We start from the raw sequence: 19,854 nt of genomic DNA, 5'->3' as shown, positions 1-19,854 counted from the left end.
CCACCTCATGCCTCGCTCCCTGTTAACTTCAGGCCCTTGGTGTGGGGCAGCTGCTTAGGAGACTGAAGAAGACACAAGAGGTGAATCTGGGGATGAGGACATGACACCGGAATAAAACCAACAAAAAGGACACTATCAGTAAATTGTTCTTTTTATTTACTCGTATAATGCAACAAACCTGACCTTCTCCATCCTGGTAACTCTTTGTTTTTCTTAGATTGCTTAATCTCCAAAGAAGTTTCATTCATACTTTTACAATACCTTCCTATGGCATCTCAGGGTTAACCATCTTCATGCCTTTAAACATTTTTTTTTTGTTTCTTTTCAGATTATGAGATGCTTTCTTTGAACTGAAAATAGGGCCAAAAGTCCTAAACCCTGTCTACAGGGTACCTTTAGCAGTAGCTCTCGAAATACAGTTCTCATTAAACGTGACCTGCAGCAGTTGTTGTTTTTGATCTGATTGATATCTAGCTCTTGTCTTTTCTCTACAGTGTATTTCTAATTCTTTAGAGTGTGTCTGCAACAACCGAGTCTTTCTGAGGTTTGCATTCGATTTGCAAATTGTACATCTGAAGCTGAAAAATAAGCTCCATATTTTTGTGGTAAAGCAAGGTTTGCCAGGCCCCTTCAGAAATGACAGCAATGTTTTGTGGTTTGTTTCAGTTAACATGGGCTGCAGTCAATGCATGAACCTTTCGGTGCCCTCAGTGCACAGCCTCCTTCCCTAGATGAGTGTATCAGTGCAAGGGCTGTGTTTTTTTTAAATAACACCTGCAGAGAAGTGGAGAGCTCTCTGGTTTCTAGTTTTGGCTATGTGGTTGTAAAGACGGCTGTGCCAATACCAACCTTCAGGACATCTGTGAACAACTGTGTTTTCCACCCACTGTTGTAGCTGCTCAGTTTGAGAGCTCTGTATTCTGTTGCTCAAACTCTTTAAAAGATTTTTTATGTCATGTCCACTGGGCACTTTTCACAAGCTTGTTGCTTTAGACAGCCAGTTTATGGATGGGATTTTTTCATAGACTAAGATCCCAAGGAGTTGTTGTACTTGTCTCATGCATGTTGGAGAAGGTATGCTACAGATGGCTGTGTCATTGCTGTGGTCAGTCTGTGCACATTTTAATGCCTTTTTTTCCCTTCCCCTTCTTTTTTTCTCTCTGAGAGATGGTATTTCTTTTAAATGACTTTTTTTTTAAGCTTTAGCCTAGCACCTCTTTCCAAAGCTGCTTAGACTGTCTTAAGCTTCTCTCTGTTCCCCAAATCATGCACGTCTTTATACCATCCAAATTTCTTGCATTTTTCAAGTGAAATACTTGTTTGCCAAGTAGGAGTTTGCAGAGCCAGGGTCTCCCTGTGGGGGTGTTGAACATGTACAAAAGTCAGTAGGTTTTCCAAGGAGCACCTGCCAGAGCCCTGCTGGGGCTCTACTACATCAGACCAGTGCCTGGCACCAGACCTCTCTCCAGAATGGTCTCCTCTGGGGGGGTAGATTTACTTTTTTAAAATATATATATTTACTTCTAAGCAGTTCTGTTTCTCTTGCAGTGACCCCAAATGAAAAATTGTTTCTTTTCTCTTGCCTTCATCTATTTAGCACCTCCTCCTCCTTTGGCCTGGAAGAAGGAGAAGTTGCCGGAGGATGAATTGCCGACTGACTGCTCTCCCAGTTCTGTTGAGATCTGAAGTCCTCATCCTGGGAAGATATTTTCGAACTCCTTCTCACCAGCTCTTCACTGAACTTATGCTCCCTCTCACTTTTACCCCACTGATGATTCCCTTTCCTTTCAAAAATGGTTATTTATCCATACCTTTATCTGCATAGTCTTTTACCAAGGAACAGTTAATTCACCTCTCTATTGTACAATATTCTTCTAATACTTGTGTCATTCCTCTGAAATTATTTGACCTTTTTTTCATTTTGCTAAAATATTAAATGGCACAGAGCTATGTCCTACCCCCAGAGAAAACTCAGTAGAAACATTGCTGTCTCTCTGTTTCCATTTATCTATTAAAACCTACCAAAGAACTAACTTCTTTTCTCACTTAATGTGTGTGAAGCTGGGTTTGGTTTCATTCTTGTTTCTTATGTGACTCAAAGCTGAATGTCTTAGAGAAATTCAGGATTATTATCTCAATGCTGGTGCCTTTATCAACAAACTTGTGATCTAATTTTAAAAAGTTATCAATATTGTTTGATATGATCTGCTTTCCATAAACCTGTTGTTTGCTATTACTTCTACTATTAGCCTTAAAATCAGATCTTCTATCTGCTCTTCTTCTATGCTCCTGGGGTCTCTGTCAGAGCAGCAGGCTGGGCCATTTGTTCTTGCAGTCATTGGGGTAGCATCAATTCTCTTCCAGGTAGCTTCAACTTAACCGCTGCTTTACTGAAAAACAATATTAAAGGTCTGATGACCTTCTCCACTAGCTCTTAACACTTTGAGACTACAAGTTACCTGGATCAGTTCATTTCCATATGTTTAACCTTATGTACCTTGATCTCACTTCTTCTTGAGTATTTCTGACTCACTGCTGACCTTTCTACAGTTCTTAACGGTTAGCTGATACTTATTTGTTGCTCTCAGCTTTCAGTCTTTTAAAATTATTATCCATATTCTTATGGTTGGCTTATCTCCTTTTTTAAGCAGGTCGACATCTTAATCACAATTTTTTGTTTATTAGGGTAGTGTATTATTGTTATATATATAGTGTATATATATATTTATATGTAATAAAATTTATTTATTATGGTCTTTTTCAGCACCTAGGAAAATTTTCTTAAGCATTTCCCAGCTACTATTGATATTTTTCTATTTAAATTTCCTCTTCCAGGTGATTTTGTGCATAGCTATTCTTAGCTTTGTGAACTTGGCACTTCCATAGAGCCAAGCATATAATTCTATTTGCACATAATTACATCTGTTAAGCAACCTAAGCAACAGCGAATTTCTATTCTCTGATCAGTTTTTCTGTGGCAGACTGAGATGTAAGGCAGAATTCTTTTTGTGTGGATGCAATTTGCTCTGAGCATGAAAACTGACACATGTCTTCAGGACACTTTGGTGTTGGCACCAAGAGACACCCAGTACATTTCACTCTATTTGAAGCCTGTATCAGTGCAGCTTTTTATACAGTTTGAGCAGATACTTAAGGAAACGGGCACCCTGCGCTCTGTTGTGATTGCCCAGGCTGCCCGTCACCTCTCCTTGTGCTTGTGCAGTTGGGCATTTGAGGCATCTGCTTCTCAGTTGTCTATGACCCAGGAATGGAGAACGACAGAGCGACTTTCTGACATTTGTGTTCACTGAAACTTTTCTAAATTGCAGGTTAATCTTGACTTTGAAGTTCTTATTTTGAGGAACTTATTATCAAGTTTCAACAAGATAAACTATGGGGGTGAATTTGTGCTCCTATGAGTGGTCTCAGACCCTTTTGTCTGTGGCCCATGCCCATACCACTGGTGCAGAGGCCATTGGAGAACTCCTCTCCAGGTCTCATAGTGTTGTAATCAATTTTGTTCCAAACATCTTTATCTTGAGCTGAAAATATGCTTTTACTCCTCCTTTCTGGATTTCCTCCTTTTTATTAGCATCATGTTCTTTGGTCTAGTCAGCAAGGAACCTAGAAAGTTGATTTTGTTTCTACTGAGGTGGGGGTGGCCTGAACTCTCCCAGTCTTCTCTCTGTGCAAGGTAACACAAAGTTCCACAAATCCAACTTCATTAGATGCTCACTATGTACCTCCTGATTTCTTCAACAAAAATCAGGAATTGTCCTGTGGATGATAGTCAGCATCCTTATACACCTTCAATTCAACTCAGAGTTGATTAATTTTGTATAATTTTAAACCACCAGATTTGTGTGGGGGAAAAAGTGATTATATAATTAAAAGTTGTATGAAGCACACAAGGAGACTGAATTAAGATGGCACAGGCAACATCTGTTCCAGTACTTTTCAATTTTTGAATGCTAAATATATAATGTGTTTATGTTGATTTGTGTACATAGCATATACATTAAGGGGTTTCAAACCTTTTCATTTTATATGCCCCTATACATTTTCATGGTGAAATATGAATCCTTTCAGCTGAAACTTTTCCTAGGCACTCTCCTAGACCCCTTAGGAAAAAACAAAAAAACCCACAGAGATCCTAACAGGGGTATGTGAACTACCAGTCAGAAAAACCTGACATACAATAGGGACTCATTCAGTTATGGTGACAAAACATTTTCTGAAAAACAGATATAATATTTTTCCTAAAAATTCTGGATTTGTCTAGTCTTGTCCAGTAGCTTGTTTTGCAACTGAACTCACAAATATGTGTACTTTATCTCCGTTTGCCGGCAGAACATTGTTTGCTAGCTGAGTTGCAACTGGAGTTGTGCTCTCTGTTACAGCTTAACTTTGTCGGTGAGCTCCTAGTTTTTGAAATGGGCTGGCAGTAAGTGAGGAAGCGGTGAGCAGTCCCCCAGGGCACTCTCCCCTCTGCTTGAGACGGGACTGTTCCGTGGCGGTGAAGTCGGAGCCTTGGCACGGCCTCCCCGTGTAGTTCAATGGCAGTAACTCAGCCTAGAGCCGAAGATGATATTAATCACAGTGCATCCTTCTTGGCAGAAAGGGCAGGGGGAAAAGCAAGCATATTTCATCACTAACACCAATTAATAAGAACCTGAGTTTAGCTGCAGGCGGAGGGAAGGTGGGAGAGGTGATGGAGGAAAGTTGAAGAGGTCTGAAACAGGCACGTGGTTGCTGCTGGTCGCCAAAGGCTTGAATTTCTGCCATTACACGTGAGGGAGGCAGCAGCAAAGTGATTAATTTCTCCTTGGCAGGTGACTAACTCTGCGCGGCTTCCAATAGAGGCTGCCCAAGTTGGACAGAAACCTGCTAAAGGTGCTCAAATACTCCAAATATGGAGGCTGGATGAGGAGGCAGAAGTTTACTTCAAAAGAAAGAAGCCTTTACAGAGCGCTTGCAGGATAAGCAGGGTCCGGAGCTGATGGATGGCTGTGGGCAGGGGAGCAGGGTAATAATGTGCACTTTGAGGGAGAGCCAGGAACTCCTGAATTTTAATCTGAGGGCTCATGCCAACTCTCTCCCAGATCCTGGGCAAGGTGAAGTCGCTCCTGTCGAAACCGCAGGGAGTTCTCGCATTCATTTCAGCAAGGCCAGGACGTCACTTTTCTTGAATAAGGAATAACATTGACTGAAGGGAAGAGAGGAGTCTGGGAATAAGTTAGTTACCTTCTACAGTGATTCAGCCATACGTTGTTATCACTGCTAGGAACCACATCCAACAATCCCTTGCACATAAACTTAAAGTTAATATTAAGGTTTATTTAAAAAGAAAATAAAAATAGTAACAGCCCAAACCATTGGCTGGTATCAACATGAGTTGAAAGGCTCTGCATGGCCATACGTTGCAGTGTCTTATGGCCCCATTACATTTCACTGCTCCTCCCATAGTTGCTGAGCTGTTAACTTGCCAGAAATGTCTTCAGTTCATCATAGTCAAAAAGTAACTATTTAATACCTTTTACCCTGCACTTAGTGTGGTTGGAATTGCAGTTGCAGTGCCTGCCCCAGCATTAGAAATTCAATTTTTACATGTTGACCTGGGAGCAGAGCTGAGGAGGAGTGCGATGGAGAGAGCAAGGGTGAGGGAATGGTTAACTCTCCACTGGATGTTGGCTGGGTTTCTGTTTTTTTCTGCACACAGGGCAAGGCTCCATTTCTGGCGGTGAGGGAACTGCTGATCACATCGCAGGCTAACAAGGACCAGAAGTGCCTTGTCACTGCCACGGGGTCATGGACTTTTCTTGTGATTCCTGCTCATTCATGTTGCTGGAAAATTAAACAATTCCCCATGAATTCAGGAAGTAATGCTAGTTTCAAATAAGCATACATGAAATAATTAGTTTCCTTGTTTTAGAAGGTGTCGAGGTAGGTGGTTTTTTCCACATAGGCAGGTTGCTGCAGAAAGGAGGGTCAGGGGCTAACGAGTAAGACGTCTCATAATATGTGAGAATTAAAAGATTAAAAGGTTTCTGTTTGTGTGGGACTCTGAAAACCTTTTTTTGTGGGTTTTGTTTTACACAGCTTTATATCCTTTTAGTTTCACTTTAGCTTGTATTTGCGTATGCCCCAGAGTGAGAACCACAGGGTTGGACTTGGCTTAAAATAGAAATGGCATGTCCTGGTTTCGGCTGGAATAAAGTTAATTTTCTTCTTAGTAGCTGGTATAGTGCTGTGTTTTGGACTTAGGGTGAGAATAATGTTGATGACACACTGATGTTTTAGTTGTTGCTAAGCAGTGTTTATCCTAAGTCAAGGACTTCTCAGCTTCTCATGCTGCCCTGCCAGCAGAGGCTGGGTGTGCACAAGAAGCTGGGAGGGGACACGGCTGGCCCGAACTGGCCAAAAGCTTATTCTGTACCATATGACCTCATGGCCAGTATATAGAATGGGGAAGTTTGCCAGGGGACACCATGGCTCAGGGATTGGCTGGGCATCAGTCAGCAAGTGGTGAGCAACTGTATTCTGCATCGCTTGTTTTGTATATTCTATTATTATGATTGATTGATTGATTGATTGATTGATTTCCCTCCTCCTTCCCTTTCTGTCCTATTAAACTGTGTTTGCCTCAACCCACAAGGTTTTTTTTTCAGATTCTGTCTCCCATCCCACTGGGTGGGGGGGAGTGAGCAAGCGCACGGCTGCGTGGTGCTGAGTTGCCAGCTGGGGTTAAAACACAACATGGGGTGAATCAGCAAAGCCTTTAACAAAGCCCCCAGTATCACTGGGCATCTCCGTCTGAGAAAGGTCAGGCTGCTAAACTACGTGTACCACAGAGCAACGGGGCACTCTCTTACACATGCGGTTTGATGTTGAACTGCAACTAGACAGCAGTTTGGGTTGGTTAAATTTTACAAACATTAAGTACAATTTCAGAAAAATCACAAAGCTGATTATCTTTGAAAGATGCAACTGTGAAACATTTCAGTATCCTGAAAAGAAGCTTTTATGAAACACCATTAGTTTAATTTTCACAGAACTTATGCTAGGATTTGTGTTACACACAATCATAAATAATCACGAAAGGGCAGGTGAATAGCAAGGTGACAAATTTTCCAAATAATACACAGTTGTTTAGGGTAGAGGAAAACAGGACTTAAATAAAATACCGTTAATTTTAAGTGGATAATGAGGAGGTCTATTTCAGTTATTACCACTCAGACAAAAAAATCTTGGAAACAGTGTAGATAATTTTCAGAGCAATCTCATATTAGTATTCAGAAGGATTATAAAGGTAAGTAGTATTTTACAAATTATTAGAAAAAGAATAGAGGAATATAATAATACCATTATATAAATTCAGGTACCCATCTCATATACTAGAAGTAGTTCTGGTCAGCCCAGTTCAAGAAATGATACAGCAGAATTGGGAAAAGTTAAAAACCCCCAAACTATAAGACAACTGCAGTAGTTTGGCACTCATTGGCTTGGAAAAGATAAAGTATCATGAAGGGAATTTTGCAAATTTTTATAAAATCTTAGAGGTATAAGAGAGACAATTATGCAGATTACATGCTATTCTCTTAGTCCAAAAGATTCAGAGGCACCCACAGAAATTATTAAATAGAATGCAATATAAACACAAGGAAAATCTGTTTCACACACTATATAATTATGTAGAATTCATTGTTACTGAATGACATGGAGATAAAGAATACAAATGGCCTCAAAGGTATTAAATGAAAAAGGGAAGATTAGTCTCTCTGCAGCAAATAAACATAGTACATCGCTCAGGTGTGGATGTCACTCAGTCACAGATGGCTGGACCAGGGAGGGGATCACTCTGAGTTCCCATGTCCTTCCTATGTATCCATGTCCTTCCTATGTATCCATGTCCTTCCTATGTGTCCCTCCGCAAGCACTGGCTGCAGCCACTGGAGACAGGAGCTGGCCAGCGCAGCAGATCTTACCTTCCAGCTCACCCATTTTGGGATCTGCCACTTCTCTATTTCTGTGTCCAAATTTTCATTTTGGAAATTCAGATTTGCTTACTGATTTAATAAAATCAGACCAGGATGAGTTAGAATTTCCTGTGGAACAGACAATCCTAATTTTGTGTAATTCTTACAGCTGTGACATGAATCAGTCTTATTTGCATTGAGGAGGGAGCCAGGCTGTGTTGAAAAGGAATCTGTGATTTCTTAGGGAGGAATTTTAAATGTCTTTAGAAGCAAATAATTTTCTCTCTGAAGCCAGACAACATTATATGTAATATTTTTGACTCTATGTGATATTATTGCTCACCTGAGCACAAGCTGCAGGCAGTAATTCAGCACCTGAATACGGGTCTAGCTGTCGAGACGTAAGCGATAAGCAGACTTTGGCAATACGTTCAGCTTCGAAGGAGAGTTATAGAACTTAGTATTCTCCCCCACCCTTGTCATGTGCATATAATGTAGCAGTATGTGTAGGTGCGCCCCAGCGATGTCCTGTAGACAGCTGTAGCGGAGGGGGGCTGTCAGGTCCACCCCCAAGGCAGCCATGCTTGGACACACACCTCCTGTGTAGCAACAGAGAGCAGGGCCACTGCGTGTGCAGGTACACTGATTTGCATTAGAAATTACCCCTGGCTTTTTCAACAGTTCAACTAGGTCAGTTAGGGGTGTGATTGTTTACTCTAATAATTAGCCTTGTGAATAGGCACCTCTTTCCTGAGGAATGAGCTAGGAGAGTAATAATACCTTTATGCCCGTAAAATGGAGTCCAAAAGAGATGGCTTATATCTTTTTAGTGCTAAAAATCCTGTGTGTGGATACAGCCCGGCAATGTATAACCCTGGACATAGACGGCTGTATTTTCCCTTCCAGTATTTCAATTCAGTTCCTAGTATTGAGATTACAACACAGGTGCTAGAGAAACTGAGGCACGTAAGACATCATAAACTCATTTATAACGTGACACTGACAGGAAGCCAGGAGCATCACAGGGTGAACAGAGGGGCGTCTTCAGATCGTTAACTTAAAAAAACCCACCCAAAACCCAGACACCCACACCCACACTGTTATTCAAAAGTCAGAATATCATCAGGAAGTAGTGATTCATCACGTGGCCATTGCCTTTTTTCGTTATGGTGTTTCCTGAATGTAAAATTTAGGCTGCTGCTTCCCTGTAGACAAAGTACCTAGTACCACTATGGAAGCCAAGTCCATTTTACGTTTATTAGCAGTACTACTGCTAGTAATGGCACAGAGGAAGATAACTTGGTCGCTAATGTGATGGACGAGCATCCAAAGGATTTGGGCACCAGATCCTTGGCTTGCAAGAACCGGGGAGACATTTCACAATGTGGCCAGCAAGTCTGTTCAGTGGCTCGGCTACGTGATGCTGTGAATGGCCAGCGTGACACTCGAGGTGGGGTGCAGGACCACGGCCCCTCGCCTCCAGCCCCTCCTCGTCCCGTGCCAGCGGAGGTGCTTGAGCGGAGGTCTGAGCTGAGCCGCGTGGGTGTGGGGATCTGCACCGACGCAGTGTTTGGAAGAGGAGGCTTAGAAGGGCCCAAACAAGTTGCCCAACATATTTTTAATAGATTATTGCCACAAATAAATGACAGAGGATCAGACTTACTGCCTCAAGAGGGTCATGGAAGTTCTTTGTATTTTAAAACATCTTCTTAGCATACGTCGTGGCATTACTCTTAAAGTAACCAGTTCAGCCTAATAGAATACATCTAATTATATGACGTGATGCTCATCTGATGACTTTTGCCAATTATATCTGACAGGGATATTTTAGATGAGAGGCCATGTGTTACAGCAGTTTCAAGAGATGAATATAACAGCGTATGTTTTCAAAAATAAAATATCCACTATGTTATTTGCTGTGATTAAGTACCTACCAATGCAATTGTAAGGTAGGGAAGCAGGCCTTTCTGGTTTGTGAATTATGCCTGTGCTGAGTCATCACTGGTTTTTTTAAAGGTTTATTATGAATGAAGGGCTGGGTCAATGCCTAATTCCACGTTTCTGGCTGCTTCTTTTGTTCCCTTGCAAATTATTCAAATCCCTGGAAACAAGTGTCTTAAAATGAAAATTTCCAAAGTTGCAGGAGAAGTATCTTAAACTCAAAAATTCAAAACAACCACTGCAAGGAGTGACCCTGTGGACTTGAATAGAAGATGCTACCAAAAATGCAGAATATGACATATACAGTCATATGACAAAACTCTGTCATTTAAAATTAATATGATGGTCGACTATGGGAAAACAAAACAAAACAAGTTATTTACATTTTCTGCTGCAGAAGAAAGATGCAGCCTCATATGAGAATGTCTGGGCAGACGATAAAAGGAAAGTGGAGGCATCTTCCATTCCCTCTGAAGGTATCAGGGGATAAGATGAAGTGGGCAGAGATTAGAGGGCTATTCTTGGTGCCTCCTGTTGCTGCTCAGACAGATGCTAAGCAGAAGGGAGAGCAGTGCTGAGTGGTGTTCCTCAGGGGTCAGTATTGGGACCAGCACTGTTTAAACATCTTTGTCGGCGACATGGACAGTGGGATCAAGTGCCCCCTCAGCAAGTTTGCCAATGACACCAAGCTGTGTGGTGCGGTCGACTCGCTGGAGGGCAGGGATGCCATCCAGAGGGACCTGGACAGGCTTGAGAGATGGGCCCGTGCGAACTTCACGAAGTTCAACAAGACAAAGCGTGAGGTCCTGCACATGGGTCGGGGCAATCCCAAGCATGAATACAGGCTGGGTGGTGAGTGGATTGAGAGCAGCCCTGAGGAGATGGACTTGGGGGTATCAGTGGATGAAAAACTGAATATGACCCAGCAACGTGCACTTACACAAAAAGCTGATCACATTCTGGGCTGTATCAAAAGAAGCATCTCCAGCTGGTCGAGGGAGGTGATTGTCCCCCTCTACTCTGCTCTTGTGAGACCCCACCTGGAGGACTGCGTTCAGCTCTGGGGCCCCCAACGTAAGAAGGACATGGACCTGCTCGAGCAGGTCCAGAGGAGAGCCACAAAGGTGATCAGGGGGCTGGAGCACCTCCCCTGGGAGGACAGGCTGAGAGACTTCAGGTTGTTTAGCCTGGAGAAGAAAAGGCTCCAGGAAGACCTTATAGCAGCCTTCCACTACCTAAAGGGAGCCTGCAAGAAAGATGGAGAGGGACTTTTTACAAGGTCATGTAGTGATAGGACAAGGGGTAACGGCTTTAAACTGAAAGAGGGTAGATTTAGAATAGATGTAAGGAAGAAGTTCTTCACTGTGAGGGTGGTGAGGCACTGGGACAGGTTGCCCAGAGAGGCTGTGGATGCCCCATCCCTGGAAGTGTTCGTGGCCAGGTTGGATGGGGCTTTGAGCAACCTGGTCTGGTGCAAGGTGTCCCTGCCCATGGCAGGGGGGTTGGAACTAGATGATCTTCAAGGTCCCTTCCGACCCAAACCATTCTATGATTCTAAGGGGTTCAAAATTCACAGACTAGAGAGAAAAGAGGGAGAGCACAGGAGAGATGAAAAGGAACACACTTTATCTGATGTTGTTTAATGTAGACATGCACACAGACTTTTGGACCTCAAGGGATGGCCCGCAGCGCTGGCCTGGAACAACATTCTCCTTCCTATCTGTGCTCAGGCTGAATGTACCCAGCATTGCAGAGAGGGCTGGAGACTGCCTGTACTCCAAAACACATCTCTGGGAGGGAGTGCTGGATTGCAATCTCCCCAGGCTACGCAGCTGCAGAAGCCGGTCCCTGACACAGGAGGCAGGTTGCCCCCATTGCTCTACTAAAATCAAGGTGGTCCCAGCATGACGGGTTGTATCTGGAAGCTGCTGTGGCCCCTCCCTGCCAGGTAGAGCCCAAATCTATCCTTAGGTGTTGCCTATTTTCAGGGCAGATGGGCAGTATCAGGCCCCTGGGCGTGCATCGATGGAAGGGGTTCGGGCGAGGAGGTGGCTCTGGCTGCTGGCCCCTGGCTGGGTGGTGACGGGACTGGCATGTCGGGCGGCAGCAGCAGCCTCGAAGGGGAGCAGCAGCTCGGATGTACGCACGCCACCGAGGGACTTCTGCTCTGTGTCAGACGATCTTAAAATTTTCGCAGATCTGAACCCCAATGCATGCTGGGGCTTCACTGGGATGCCAAGTGAGATTCTCTGCTTCCTTCCAGCCTGCGAGTCCTGCCCCCGAGGCACTGCCAGAGCTTTCCTCTCCCCACGTGCAGGAGAGCAGCGAGTCGTACCCACACTCCTTCACCGGGAGACTGGCACATTAGTCTGAAGCACTTATCTGAGATATGAGAAACTTGCATCCAAATCCCTTCCCTGCCGGCTGGCACTCAGACGTGCCTGTCTGTCTCCCAGGAAAGCCTAATTACTCCACTTGGGGGTATTCTGGGACAGATGTTCTCAAAATCTCTCATTTAGGTTTTTCAACTTTGGCTAAATATTTGCATTGTTAAGCTGCCCCTGCCCTCAGCTGAGTGTGAAACCACTTAACTCCTCTTTTGCTTTGCCCCAGTAGATACCTAATTGCTTCAAGAAAAGTGGAGCAATTTTAAGAGGAGGGACAGAGTGAGCCCTCCGAATACCCACTGCAGTTCCTTTATGGCTAGGCTACTGTGCTGAGTATTAGAAGCTGGGTGTTAAAAACCTTCAGGCAAAAAAGACTTCTTCCACCTCTCACATGGAGTCTTTAATCACGAGATTACAGGATAAAAGGCAGTGTGGGTGAGGAGGGAGCATCTTGTTCTCGCTGTATTTTGTGGGAAAAGCCTGTCTTAGGTGTTGAATGCCAAAGAGCATTTGTGGTTGAGAGCGCTGTTAGCAGGAGATAATGTCCCCTGGCGTGGGATCACCTAGACTCTCTTAAGTGCTTAAACTTTGCATCTTTCCTTGACTTGTCTGAGATAATTTAGGTGGCTCCCTATCCAGTGTGCAAACTGGAGGATGCCTCTGAAGACGGGTGCAGACAGACATATCCATTCTGCCTGTGGTCTGAGCTGCCCAGATGAGAGCCAGCTGTGATCCGGCAGCTGTATATGTGATATTAGTGCATTGCTGTGCTTGAATCAATACATCCGGCTGAAAGGCAGGACATATTTGCTCAGGCACAACACAGCTAAACAGCTTCTGAACCACAACTGGCTTGCATCCAGCCAGCCAAGAGCCCAGCCAGAGGAGCCCAGGTCTGCCTACGCCTACCTGTATAAACCTGGTTATCAATTAGTGCCAAGCTCTCTGCTTGCTCTAAGGAGTCTGGGTGCCAAAGTCTTAGGTGGTGTAGTGTTATGCATTGTACTTGTGGATGTTTAACTTCTGATTGATCAGGAGAGTCAGGTCTGAGCTGAGCTGGTCTAAAAACTGCACTGGGACTTGCAGAACATGAGAAGTCCTCTATTGTGGACGCTGTGATCTGTGGCCACTAGCAATCTAGCTTTGGCAGGGGGAAACCTGACTCTCACATTGAACATATACTTCAACACATAAACCTGTATCATGACTTTTGTTCAGATTTGTCTGCTACCTCCAAGTATGTTGTTTCCAGGAGCAAGTGATCTGATTCATTCAGAGTTTATTCAACATCAGCTCCTACAAGTTTCGTTCACTAACACCAACTCAGGTGATAAACACTGAGGCATAAACATTCCCCCAGGAAGTTGCTGAATCCTTTTTTTCTGGCACCCAGATATAGGATAAAATCCATATTTAGCACTGCAGAAAAGTTATTTCCTTGTTTTCTTTAATAAATGTAGTGGAAGTTGATTTTTGGAAGGTAGCAGACATCAGTGCTTTGCAGTTTTTGATTATTGGGTATTCTGTGCTTCATTTTTGCGTTCCTTCAGCCAGTGGTATAGTGCTGTGTAATGTAGGAGAAATTCAGGTTAAAGACATGAAAAATATATTAAATAAAAATTATAAACATGTAGAATTTTGCATTCATATAGTGCATTTTTTTCCGAGATACTGACATATATAACCATACTTGGCAAAATTTTCTAACTAGCGTGTGTGTATGTGATTTAAAAATGCAAGCGACCCCATCAAAGGGCCTCTAGCTTTTTGATTCTCTGAGAAATGAATAATATTCAGCACATTTTTTGGAAACCGCATTTAAGTCAACCCTGAAAGTGGGGCTGGACATCTAATATTCAGAGAATTTTAACAGCTTCAACATGAAGGAGGAAAAAGTAGAGTTGCATTTGGGATCCCGCTGTCTGCCAAAATAATACCCTCATGTTTTTCATCTTCACAGCACTTTGCAGACAATGAATGGATGGGTTTAGGTGCTTTAGTCTTGAACTGTAAGCCTGGTGGCGCGTAATATATATTGCATTCATGAATATATAGAGCCGCTTCCCGATTTAGCAGCATCGTGTACCTCGGTGTAGCCTAAGATCTGGCCCACAGCCTGAATCCGGTCCAGGGGACGTTTGGCGTGGCGGCTCAGGCACCGATGCTGGATGCCTGGGACGACCGTCCCGGCAGGGGCTGCGGCAGCAGCTGGGAGCCGGGAGAGCTGATCCGGCCGGTGCGAGACGGCCCCTCTGCCTGCAGCGTGTGCGTGCCCGTACGGGGCCCACGACCGGAGGGGCCTCCTGGGCTCCAGACCTGGATGCTCTGGCTTCAATACTGGATTGCTTGACTGCATATTATGGTTTCCACAGGGCTCTTGGTTCATTCCGTGAAGAGCTGGGGTTTTTGCTATTTGGACATTTTTCGGATGTTACCAAAACCATTATGGGCATTAATTTACAATCTTCACAGCTTCGCTGTGAGTTTGGGTGATCTTATTATTCCCACTTTGCAACTGAGAAAATAAGTACAAGCTTGCTGAAAATACCTTCTGATGTTTATTGTCATTTTGGAGGCACTGAGACCCTGGGTCACAGAACATAGAATTAAGTCCAGGCATCCCCACCCACAGCCAGGAGCACTCCTCCTCGCTGCTGTGGATGCACCCCAGCACCCCATAACCACTGCTGAATATCCACCATGTCTGACCCATGGAAAATTAGGAGGATGCAATGGGTAACTAACCTTTCCCATGCAACTTGGTCTGAAAACTTTTCCTGGTATCAGAAAGGGTCCTCCTGGCATATGCTCAGAGAGAATCGTATCTTTAAATGGCATTTCTTTTTAAGCAATGAAAGTATTTTTCCTCTTTCTCTAATCTTCTGCATTGTTCCCCTCTCGGTTTCTGCGGCAAATGCGGGAAGCCTGCCACAGACAACATTTGAATTCACTGCATAACCCAGCTCTTTCCAGGTGCACTGATTGAAGAACCAATTGTATTTGAAATAAAATAGCATGTGACTGACCAGCGTTAATTCTGCATTTCCTATCTTTGGAGAGTTTGACTTGGCAGTCTCAGCAGCTCTGTTGTGCAATAATTTATAAATGTACTAGTAGATTAGGTAGAGAATATTTGGAGAGGGATGTGGATGTGTTTATGTTCCTGAAACTAACAGCCCAAACACCATGTGATGTAAGTAGGCAAGTACCCTCTTTTTAGAAAGGAGGAAAAGGATGTGGGTTGATATAGCGACTGTAAGCCAATAGCTGGTTTCTCAGCTGTGCTCCACTCCTGTTTTCAGTACTTAAAGGACATATAGGCAGTTCCCCAATCCTGGAGGAGCCAGGCATCCAAAAGCTTCTCAGTTGCTGCCACAGAGCAGAGGTTTTACTGCCAGTGAAGGGCAGGTGGGATCTCCTGCCCTCCTCTTACCCTGTGGAGGGACGCTGGGATACCTTTGCACCAGCCGTCCCAGTTTGTGGGACCTGAAGACCTCTTATTCTGGTGGAGATACTCATCTGGGCCATGAAGGTTTGATTAATTATTAAATCGAGGTGAAGATCTGGTCCAAAAGCTTTTGGGTCACAGGTCCATACTTTGATTAGTGGAGCGCAGATTTATGCAAATGCTGGGAATAGAAAGAAAAAAGGGGTTTTTTATCTTTTTCTGTGTTAACAGAAGAAAATGGAAAAGGGAGGTAATCTTTTCTCCTTTAATTGTGTGGTCCTGCTCTATTGAACTTAATGGCTATTCCTATATACTGCTCAATGGGAGCAGAATCAGCAATGACTGCCTCCCGTTAGAGTAACAGTCTGAGTGGATTTCCTCAGCTTTTTGCGGGGATGCGTTCTGTCTCCTTGGCACAATCTTGCAGGTTGCTTGCGGTATGGAAGAGAAATTATGAGAAAATAATAACCATCCTGCACCCGTTGGGAATGAGCAATCACGGACTGCTGGGCCCTGGTGCAAGCAGGGGCGGCTTCGGGACCTGGTTTGCTCCCCAAGGCTGTGCAGAAGATGTGGGGGGCTTTAGATCCCCCCTGAGCAGGGATTACCACCGTGCACAGCCCGGGTGGGCAGGCAAGTTCCTCTGCTCAGCCAGTCTAGCTTGAAACTTCATATCTGCCCTTATTTTGTCACTCCCTTTCACTAAGCCCGTTCAATGTGGCTGCAAAGCCACGTCTGGGGAAGCAGCGTTAAACGCTGCCTGGTTCTGCAGTCCTCGGGCATCTCCCCTGCCCTCCCCAGCACCGTACACCGCTCTGCCCGTGTGCAGGCGGCGTTTGTCACTGTGGCTCGGCAGCTACAGTCGGAAAAGCTCTTCCTTTCCATCGGACTCTCTGCCGGCGTTGTACAACTTCCCTGTCCTAACAGGGAAGGGTCGTAGCTTGAAAACTGCTCTCAGATCCTCTGCTTTTAGCTCCTGTCAGCACACAAAACTCTTCACAAGAACAGCTAAGAAGCCTAATGGGTACAGAAAATCAGAGCTTCGGCTGTAGAGGCGGATTTCACGGCGTTACAACCGGCTAGTCGAAGTCTCTGTGTTAGATGGGTCCTAACCTGCATTTTCCTCTTCTGCTCCCCCAGTCCCTTTGCTAACAGGCTTTTCTGCTCAGTGAGTGCTAACTATGCTTTTCTCTCAAGTAGACAAATCAACTAATATAATTAGATTGAACCAAGAGAAATTGGGCCTGAATTTAGTTTGGATTTTCCTGTTTCTTGTCAGAGGAAGAAACCCACTTTTTTTTTTTTCGTATTCCAATTGGCCTAATAACAACTATCACTTCTCTCTGTAGACTTCACCTCCTTGTTAGCCTGAGACCACCAATGCTACAATGAATAATAATACTGTAATTATTCATGGTGTTTTCAACTCCAGTAATACAGGCTTAATTTTTCAACAAATACTGACTCTTTGCTTTTCAATTTTGAAGGCTTAGTTTATCTTTCCAGTAAAAATCTACCACATCACATACCAGTTTGTCTCGGGACATCTGTCTAAAGAAGGAGTTGAATAGTGACCCAAGAATCCCTGCAGGAGGCAGGGAAATTCCCCAAAGGCACCAGAGCGCCATACGGCAGGAGAAAAGCCGGGGCTAAGGAGCCAGGAGAAGCAGCTGTGCTCACCATGGGGAGGAGACATCTTTAAACCCCACGTCGAAGTGAGCCTCTTGCTGGGCTTGCCCAGGTTTGACCTCCTCTGTGCTGAAAGCCGAGAGGAGCTGGGATCTGAGCCTGTCCTGAGTTTGTGATGGGGACCTGGTGCTTTTGCACTGAAAAAGTTCGTACAAGGTCTGGGAGGGGAGATGAATTCAGGCAGATGGTTTCTCAATGTTAACGGGATCGGTCACCTTCTCCCATGCATAACCATGTTTTTTTGAGTAAAAACCATGCTGGCTTGGCCTCCTCTCTCCAGTTTGTCCCAACTGTGTGCCTACCCCCAGCGACAGCGAGTGGACTCCAGGTTTCAGGTCCCTGTGCCTGCCTCCTCTGGGAGATTTCTCTTACATTTGTTTAATGGGGACACATTTTTGAGGGAGATTATTACCAGTTGTTATTGTGGACTTCACCTTTGCTTTTGATTTCCCTGCTTTTCTGCCGTTGCTGTCTTTCCTTTTTTTGATGGTGCCATATGTTTTCCACAAATGAGTGGTTTTGTTTTCAAATTGTTCATTCTTAAAGGCCCCGGAGTTGTACGTTAATTTTATTTACTCGACCACTAGATGGGGACACTGAATACCACGAACCTGGTTTAGCTCCACCTCGAAGTTACCTGTGGACCTGGAGGTGGACCAGAGAGCCCAGAGCTGGGGGGGAGCAGGTACATGGCAGCTGCTTTGGGGAGGGACCGAGCAATCTCCCTTACACAGCGGCTTTAGAGGTCCTCCAGCAAACACCTCCAACCTCTTTCTGGCCAGAGGAGCAAGTTGCTCAAATCATACGTCCACTGAAGAGTGTGGAGCAATGGTGAGATGCTGGAGAGAGCCAGAGGTGTGAGCCCTTCCCTTGCTGCCTCTCTCCTAATTCATCCCTCTTTGCTGGGGATTACATCCCAAGGACTGCTCTGATCCTTTGATCCTCCCTCACAGTGAGACTATCTCAAGAAGTGGCCCCCACCACTTTGGAGCTTCTGGCTGTATCAGAGAAGTGAGGTGGGAAGTTAAGTAGACTATCAACAGCTTTTTGGTTTTTTTAAAAGAGTTTAAGCTATTTTTAAAAGACCAAGATCAATCTATGCTTCAAATAGTGTATCTGTAACTTGTTTATTTACATTGTAAGTGCAGATAGGGTTTAAAGTGCCCATTGACTGCATTAGCTCTTCTCATCTTTCTTCTCATCTGCATCCGGAGGGGTTTGTTGCTGCGGTTTTCCTTCATTTTCTGGACAGAGCTGGATGTTGAAGAGATGAGACTTCCTCCAAACAGAGGCAACGATGTTTGGACAATGCAGGTCATCATTATAAAACAGAGAAGGAATGGGGCTGAAAAGCAGACATTTTAGCCAGAAAGATCCATGTATTTAAAATCCTGAGGCTAGTTCTTGCTTGTTAAAACTCAGAGATGATGCCTGAGGGACCAGTGATTTTTTTTTAAATTTTTTTTTTTTTTACATAGAAGATGTAAAATGAAGCTGTGGTTGAACTTAATGATCAAGGACATAAAACTACAGCTCTGTGATATGGCTGGATCATTGGGGGAATATGTCCACTGACCATGAGAAACAGCTGGGTAGGCTTTATGTAGATTAACTGCTACCTGGTGCCGAGGTACTGCTGTTGGACAACCAATTTCTCTGCACTAGTTCAGCCCTTAGGATAGGTTTGTGCCATCTCCTCCTAATCCCTAGCAGGTGTTTAGAAGATGTGGATGCTCAGCACCTGGCTGCAGCGATGTGACCTTGCACAGAGAGGAGTCGGTGCCACGCGGGATCACGGCTCTGCAGTGAGGATGGACAAGCCTGGGATCTGAATGAGGACTGCATGTGCGTCCGGAGCACAGAGAGCTCCTGACAAATAGTGGTAACCTTTAAGGGAAGCTGTGTAAATGATCCTTGTCAATACTACCATTAGATAAGTGAGGGACAGTGACTACTTTAGGGCTACGAACTGCATTACAGTCACTTAATAGAGCTCACTGGTAATAAACTGAGTCAGTGATTTGCTTTTCATCAGCTCTGCCGGCTGACTTTTGAGCCTCCTCAGTTCAAATGGCATATGAAATCTCTGGTGTTAGCTGGCTCCAGTGGGGTAATTTAGCAGAAGTTAGCATAAAAACAACCAGATTGGTAACAGCTAGCCAGGTGCCTGTAAATTGTAAGTAAAGCTGGTGAGAGCTTAAGACTTCTCCTCCTTCAGCTTTCAGTTGCATCACGTACTTGTGCAGAAAGGATACCTGTGTGATGTTCTCCTGTCCTGTTGTTTGCACAGGTCTGTATGTGAAACCGGGTGTGTGGTTGATGGCTTCGGAGGCCGTCCCCTGGCAGCCGCTCCAGCCGTGGCAGTGCCCAGGAGCGGGCTGTGGAGGTCAGTCTGGATGGAGGGACGGTGGGT

This window comes from Buteo buteo, chromosome 1 (genome assembly GCF_964188355.1).
Source record: "Buteo buteo chromosome 1, bButBut1.hap1.1, whole genome shotgun sequence".
Classification (NCBI taxonomy): Eukaryota; Metazoa; Chordata; class Aves; order Accipitriformes; family Accipitridae; genus Buteo; species Buteo buteo.
Note: the sequence above shows the minus strand (reverse complement) of the source record.